This window comes from Columba livia, chromosome Z, assembly GCF_036013475.1.
Source record: "Columba livia isolate bColLiv1 breed racing homer chromosome Z, bColLiv1.pat.W.v2, whole genome shotgun sequence".
NCBI classification, from domain to species: Eukaryota; Metazoa; Chordata; class Aves; order Columbiformes; family Columbidae; genus Columba; species Columba livia.
The window spans coordinates 33,538,632-33,544,828 of NC_088642.1; the positions used below are offsets into that span (position 1 = coordinate 33,538,632).

The 6,197-nt window shown below is 37.4% G+C and overlaps 1 long non-coding RNA gene across 1 annotated transcript; it reads right to left on the reverse strand.

The window, feature by feature from the left end:
- Nucleotides 1-1,087: 1,087 nt before the first annotated feature.
- LOC135577394 (uncharacterized) lies at nucleotides 1,088-5,681 on the reverse strand. The gene is made up of 3 exons (XR_010469164.1): nucleotides 5,549-5,681; nucleotides 4,471-4,596; nucleotides 1,088-2,812 (listed from the first exon to the last, which is right to left on the reverse strand). It is a non-coding gene; the product is annotated as an uncharacterized LOC135577394 (long non-coding RNA).
- Nucleotides 5,682-6,197: the final 516 nt, after the last annotated feature.

Sequence of the window (6,197 nt, forward strand, 5' to 3'; positions counted from 1 at the left end):
GCACAATTGCACTCAAATTAACGACAAAAAAACCCTCACTTTACTTGCAAGCAGTATATGTGAAAGCTTGATCCCTTACTTGCACTGAACTTTTTATAGAGAGATGGACAGAAAAGAGAGGATATGTCTAAAGTGCGTATGCATTAGGTAGACCCTATTTGGAACAGGACTCCGAACCGAAGAGTCTGAATAATGCCAGTTGCAACAACAGCTAGAATTTACATTATATTATAATTTTTCATAAAACATACAAAAGTAAAAAATTAAGAGTTTTTCTCTTCATGTTCTTCGTCAAAAAGGTAAATAGAACTGACAAACAGAATTTGTACATAAAATTGAGTTGTTATTTTCCATACTATAGTAATTCATTTAGCATTTGTCACAATCTTGTCAAAACTTTCTAAAACTCTTCAGTTATACCCATTTTATTAGTGCCTCATGAATGGCACTTAATTATTTAATCTCTGGCTTTCAGATAATTAGGGAATTAATTACCTCCATTCAAATCCTAGAGAAGGATTTCTTGGACATTTGGGAGTTCCTTCAGATGTACCATGGGAAAGAGCTCATTTTACACACTCCTTGTACAGCACTCCTTGTGAGCTAAAATGCAAACCTTATAAAATGAATGCAGTGGAACTTGCACATTAAAATACATTGATTGATATCTCGTCCAGGAATCTAAAATTTATGATAATATTTGTGCTCCATAAAGCCCTTAAAGCTTCTCAGAAATCTCTTATCTGGAGCATGATCCTAGCACTGAAGTCAGCTCTGCTTTTAGCAATAGGTTGCTCTGGAGATCTCAAGGGGTTTCTTCCAACACAAATTATTGTGTAATTATATGATTAAATGGTAGAAAGCTACTTGGTGTGGATTGTGATGTGATTTGAACTCTTGAGGGAGCTAGTATAGAAAAGGAGGTATACACCGGGTTAATTGGTCACATTTTAATTTTTTTAGTGCGTGTCTGGGTACTTAGTATATTAGATAGAAAAACAAACAAACAAAACCACCAAACAACAACACCTGAAGCTTAAATAACACTATATAGATAAAGTAACATAATCTCCCATTTACAGTTACTTGGCTAGAAAATACCAAAAAAATCTGGAATCACCTTGGGCAATGCCATTGCATAAAACAAAGGCATAATGAATAAAAACACAAAATCAAGAGTGCATGGTATCAAAGAACTTCTTATGCTTTGGAAAAGGGACAAACACAGAGCCAAGAGGATGGTCCAAGTCCTTTTTATTTCTTCAAGACATTGAAAGCTTTACAATAAGCTTTCAAATTATCAAGATTTTAAACATCAGTGACTGTAAAAATCAAAGATACTAAAATTCTACATTGATCTACACAATATTTGATAAACAAAACATACAGGAAGTAGTGGAAAGAGCAGAAGCAAAACAAGATGCTAACATGATTTGCTTTCATCCTTTTCCTTCTACTACCCCTCTAGGTTCACTTTCTTTGCTCAGATTTTCACTGCGTAATGTGCTTCCCAGATGTATCTAAAATATATGGCATGCAGTATACACAGACTTCTAGTATATGAAGACACATCTTAGGGGGTAAAAAGCATTAAAGGAAACTGAAATTAAAACAAGATGCAATAAATTCTCCATTTTCAGATTTGTAAATAGTTGTTCGGGAAAAATGGATCACTTTTCTGTCAAAGAACACCACATTTTATCTTTGATCTTTAGTTTGATTGTATTATAACAGATTTAAGTCAACATATGGCCTGCAAGGAAATAAAAATTTATATTAAAGGTAAGTCTTCTCTTTGGCATAAATTTAATTTGGAACATGACTTTTAAAAGTCTTTCAAGGCAACACAATAAAAATATTATTAAAAATCTCCCTAACTGTTAGGATTGCCATTTAAGGAAGAAAAGGACAAGCCCTGAAATAATAGGTTATGAATATATGCTGAAATAGAGCAAAATATATCAGAAATCAGAACTACATACAGAAATGTAACTATTACTGGTATCTCATGGTCATGGCCCAAGAATGTTTGTATGGCAAAGACAGAACCTGATAGTTGTGTATACTGAGTTTGCATGGCAAGGTTTTGGTGGCAGGTGGTCTACAGAGGTGGCTTCTGTCAGAAGCTGATAGACATTTCCCATATGTCAAATACAGCCAATGCCAGCTGTCTCCAAGATGGACCTGCTGCTAGCCAAGGACAAGTCCAGCATCAATGGTGGCAGTGTCTATGGGATAACTTATTTAAGAAGGGGAAAAAAAATTTGCGACTGCAGCCAGAGGGAGGAGTGAGGATATGTGAGAGAAACAGCTCTGCAGACACCCAGGCCATTAAAGAAGGAGGGGCAAAAGGTGTTCTAGGTGCTGGAGCAGAGATTCCTCTGCAGCCCTTGGTGCAGACCATGTTGAGGCCAGCTGTCCCGTCGCAGTCCATGGATGTCCAAGGTGGAGCAGAGATCCATCTGCAATCCAGGGAGGACCCCAGGCCAGAGCACCTGGATGCCCAAAGGAGGCTGTGACCCCGTGAGAAGCCCACCCTAGAGCAGGCTCCTGACAGGACCTGCAGCCCCATGGAGAAAGAAGCCCATTCTGGAGCAGGTTTGCTGGCAGGACTTCTGACCCTGTGAAGGATGCATGCTGGAGTGGTCTTTTCCTGAACTATTGCACCCCATGGAAAGCACCCATGCTGGAGCAGTTAATGAAGAGCTGCAGGCCATGAGGAGGACTCAGCGCTGGAGTAGTTAATGGAGGACTGTCTCCCATGGGAGGTACTCCACACTGGAGCAGGAGACGAGTGTGATGAGTCTTCCCTCTGAGGAGGAAAGAGCAGCAGAAACAACACGTGATGAACTGACCACAACCCCCATCCCCCATCACCCAGCTCCACTTGGGGGAAAGATGTAGAGAAAACAGGGGGTGAAGTTGAGGCCAGGAAGAAGGGAGGATTGAAGGCAAGGTGTTTTAGTTATTTCTCATTACCCTACTCTGATTTGATTGGTAATAAATTAATTTCCCCAAGTTGAGTCAGTTTTGCTATTGCCAATAATTGGTGAGTGATCTTTACTTGTCCTTATCCTGACCCATGAATGCTTCCTTTTATTTTTCCCTTCCCTAGCTGATTAATCCAGTCAGAGTCAGCCCACCACACTATGTCATCTTGTTCATGAAACAATAACTTTCCACACAAGTTATCAATTTCTACTGGCATGCCTCCTGCTCAGGCTTATTTTTTCATTCTTAGTCTACTATGCAGTAGGTTTCTGATCCCTTAGCAAGACGAAGACCAAAGAAATAGTTTTTATTTTTACATCATTACTTATTTCATAATTTACTATGATACTCAGTCATTAAAAAATATATATATATATGTATATATATACGGCTCTTATGTTCTCTTGTGCTTTTACTAAGTAAAAATCAGAGTGTGCTTTGCTAGAAGTCGTAAGATATATGCATTCACATAGCAGTTTCATTTTTCTCTAAAAAGAACTTCCAGAGCTACACTGGAGTTTGTCACTCTTTCCATTATCCATATTTTGGTTAAGAGATAAATTAAATCCTGCATACTTTTGCCAAAATATTTTCATAGTTCATTGACCCATTTTATTAAACTATGAATTAAATTAGTAAACTGTGGTAGAGCTGTAAAATTATGATTCTGAAAAGAAGACATATGATAATGACTACTAGTAAAAGTACTGTTACAAAGTATTTTCCCCCCTAAAAACATGATTCATAAATGACACTTAGATTTAATAATTCATTCATAGATTTGGAGCAGCTAGTGATGAATAGAAGACGTTAATAAGATACTTGTACATAAAAAATAAGTACGAACAGCCTTGACATTTCTGCATCATTTGCCATTCTAACGTTCTGCATTTGCCATCTGTCTTTCTACTACCATAGTCACTGTTTTCATATCTGGTAAGTTTTTTATTCTAGCTCACCTCTACCGCAGAAAATTATTCCACAAACTGCACAGCAGTGTATTTTATGATCATTCCTATTCTATATATGAGTCAAATATAGAAGTCAAAGGAATCAAAATAAAATAGAAACAGTAATTATAGTAATAATTATAATAATATTAAAAGATAAGTAAAACAAGTAATGCACAATGTAACTGCTCACCACCTGGTGATCGATACTCAGCCTGTCCTTGAGGAGCAGTTCCCCCAGCCACCTTCCTCCTAAACATATACTGAAGCATGTTGTCATAAGGTATCAAATATTCCTTTGGCCACTTTGGCTTATCTGTCCTGACTGTGCCTCCTTCCAGCTTTTTGTACACCTGGCATGGCATGCGAAGCTGAAAAGTACTTGATGACTTAACAACAACTTAAGACATCGGTGTATTATCAGCATTATTCTCATTCTAAATCCAAAACACAGGACTGCAGCAACTAATAGGTAGAAAAATAACTCTTTCCCAGCCAAAATCAAGACACATTCATGGTATATATTTACCTCAAGCTTAACTTGAATAAGGCACATCACAATTGGTTGGAGTATCCACTCTGACATCCCTTCTGTCCATAACATTATTTCCATTAAATCCACACAAAACCAGGAACTTGTTAAACATCTGCAATTCTGATGAAACAGTCATGTCATTTTAAAATTGGATGACATAAGAAAAAGTAATTTCTTATTTGTTATATGACCTTTCATATTCAGCTCACCTGCTACAAATTTCACCCTTGCCATTTGGGAATTTTGAACTAATATTTACTGGAGTGTTAATTACATTCCAGTTTGTCCTCAGCCACTTGCTGTTGCAGTGTTTATTGGAAAAGCTGAATCATTTTGTGTTCCACGGACACTGTAACATTTTCTACCTATCATTAGGAGAACAATAATCTGGGCAAACACACACATTAATGTCTACATTAAATCAAAGAGCTTCACTCACTAAGCATTGCTGCCATCTTAATGCTAGTTTTGCATAAATTTACTAAATGTGATATCTTTCTAAAAAGTCAAATTAAAATATCATTCTAAAAGTCAGAATGATCTTGCTAGCTTTATGACTGAACTCTTATTTACACATATTAATCCAGTCAGCTTAATTCTTAGTTTGTAACCCCTACATACTATGTGCCTGCTGCCCATTTTACAATGCTTTGAAATCTCTCACAGAGTGAACCCAAATATAAATTATATTGAGCTCCTCTAATGCTAAGAAAGTAGGCTGCGAGGAATGCTATTCAATCCCTGGCATGATGGGATAAATATTTACCCTCCACATCCACATAAATCAGATCATTTTAAGAACTGTTTAAATTGGCATGTTTTGGAACCTTTCTTCTCCTTTTCCCTTCCCTTCCCTTCCCTTCCCTTCCCTTCCCTTCCCTTCCCTTCCCTTCCCTTCCCTTCCCTTCCCTTCCCTTCCCTTCCCTTCCCTTCCCTTCCCTTCCCTTCCCTTCCCTTCCCTTCCCTTCCCTTCCCTTCCTTTCCCTTCCCTTCCCTTCCCTTCCTTATCCAAGAGGTAGTCAACTATGAACTTTGTATCCCCTTAGATCCAGTCCACTGCAACGAGGCTTACCATACTCCTCACGGATTTAAAAAAAAAGTACGTTTAACCCCTGCACGTGTACATGTTATCCTGCTGAAGTACAAAGGGTAAAACTTAATGGATTTATGAGATCCATAAAGCAGATGGAGGTAGCGCAAGAACATGCTGAATCACTTAAAAAAAAACAAATGTCTAAAAATAGGGCAGAATGTGCTGCTTAAAGTAGTGCACACTTTCTTTGGCAACGTCTTGTTTGTCTCCAACATTGTCATCCCCCTCCCAGTGTCTTTTATATATTTGTTCTTCTTTGCCTTGGTATTTTTATTAAAAAGTGTAATAATGAGGGCTGTACATTTAAGCCTTTATTGCCATCAATGGTGCTTTCTTGTTAAAACTGCTTCCATAAGACTTTTGCTTTACACAGAAGCAAAGATATAAGTAAAGATAACAGAAATGTTTTCTAATGTTAATTTGGATATTCTAGGAAAGAAAATCTGATTAAAACATAGGCTTTGTATAAGTATAGAGTGAAATCAGGTTTTGCATCTGCAGTAGTGCAAGCAACAAGCAAAGAAATTTCTTTTCAGAGCATGTTTCTTCCTATATCATTGTGACAGTATTTTAAATCATCCTTCTGCTGAAGGTATATATATTCTGCTCCTTATTAGCAACGCTGCAA